Source organism: Schistocerca piceifrons, chromosome 2 (genome assembly GCF_021461385.2).
Source record: "Schistocerca piceifrons isolate TAMUIC-IGC-003096 chromosome 2, iqSchPice1.1, whole genome shotgun sequence".
Lineage (NCBI taxonomy): Eukaryota > Metazoa > Arthropoda > Insecta > Orthoptera > Acrididae > Schistocerca > Schistocerca piceifrons.
In genome coordinates, this window is record NC_060139.1 from 68,495,674 (window position 1) to 68,497,694 (window position 2,021).

The following is a 2,021-nucleotide window of genomic DNA, read 5'->3' on the forward strand; positions in this document are numbered from 1 at the left end:
AACCTTTTTAAAACTCTGAGATGGTTAAAAAGTGTATGTTCGAAGTGGCTGTGGGAATTTTTGAGGAGAAAAAGGATTTGCCTCAATTCAATGCATCCCACTGTCGACAAGAAGTAATAGTAGAAGAAGCGAAGTTCTGGAACCGAAATTTTGGCCACTGACATAAAGTAATTTGTTCGATCTTCTGCAGAGGGCGCCTTGCTACGTCATAGCACTAGATGAATCATGTGATGTTGTTGTTGATGAAAAAATGTCCATTTTCGTGCGGCTGTTCGATATTAAAAGTAAAGAATTTAGGGAAGAATTATCAACAACTTTGCCATGGAAAGGCAAGAGACGCGGAGAAGATTTAGTCAAGATTTTTGATGGCTTCATGACAAAATGGTACCTCTTTCAACTGACGGGGCCCCATCAATGATCGGCAAAGAAAAAGGACTAGTAAATAGAATCAAAGATAAAAATGCTGGGCTACTATTTTATCAGTGCATAATTCACCAGGCAACCCTTTGTGGAAAACTGAGTGTGACTGTGAAAAAGAAATGGACAGTTTGATAAAGTTGAATAATTTTATGAGGTCTCGTTGTGGTCCTCATCACAGACAGCTCAAAGAATTTCTTTCTGAGTGTGATTCGACGCCTTTTGACCTGCTGCATTACAACTACGTTCGTTTGCTAAGTAAAGGTCAAATGACAACGTTTTTGGCAAATAAAAGAAGAAATAACGTCCTTCTTACAGAATCTGGATTCACAAGAAGCAAGAAACCATTTGGACCTCCTAGAAAACGAATATAGTACGCTAGCTGTGGCTTCCTCGAAAGACATTCTGAAACATTCAAATTCCCTCAGTACCGAGATACAAGAAAATGAGAAATTAATATGTGATCTGATATAAAATATGTCCTATTTCCATCGCAAACTGGATATCTTTGAAAAATACATTGAAAGTCAAGAATTTCTTTACTTTCCAACAATTTTTGAATACAAAAATAATTCTGAAATAGACATTTCAGTATTCTCAAATGCTATGTCAGATTTTAAGAAGGAATTTGCAGCAAGATTCCAAGACTTTTCAGACATAGAGAAGCTGTTGCGATTCTTGAAATCCCCTTTTGAAGTTTATCCAGTGGCAGAATGAACGGATGTGGCTGCGAAGTTGTTCTGCTTTTCGAAGCCTTTACTCCAAACGGAGCTAATAGACTTGCAGGAAGACGTTTCCTTGCAAACGTATAAAACTGCATCCAATGAAGAATTTTGGAGTTAACATGTCCCAGAAAAACATGAAAACTGCAAAAAAATTAGGCATATACTTGGCTACTATGTTCGGTTCCACATATATTTGTGAAATTTAATTTTGAAAAATGAATTTTTTGAGGAAAAAGTATTGCTCAAGATCAATGGCCGCCCACCTTGAAGACACCACCCACACAAGCTCCTCCCAAATTGAAGCTAACTTTAATAACCTGGCTCAAGATGTGAAATTATCATTAACAAAGCTTATAATTTTGTAGGGTGTACTCATCCATTTGCTTTATATCTGCTGCTGCTACAGACTCATGTTGTCCACTGTAATGTGGTTTTTACGCCATGAATGATCAATAGAAACAGTATGATTCAGAAGCTTTATTCTAAATTACGTCATAATTATACTGTCATGCTTACAACAGTGATGTACATCTTACTTAAGCAATTACATACTTCTCGCAAAATAGCTTCTAAGACACTGCTCTCCGATGTCAACATGGCTGCCCCTTTATATATAAATCCAAACAATCTTCGGTATTGTTATAAAGAGTTTTTAAATCAAATTACAATTAAAACTGCTGCCATAAAATTAATGACATATTTCAACAACTGCGCTGGCTCTGATAGAGCAAATACGTTTATTGATTTTTAAGTATTTAACATTTTAGGAGTGTGTGAATACACAAATATGAAATATTAACAATACTTTTACTATTTGTATAAAATGCAAAAGATGCATGGTTCGGAAAATGTTCCTACCAATGTATATGTTTCCAAGTC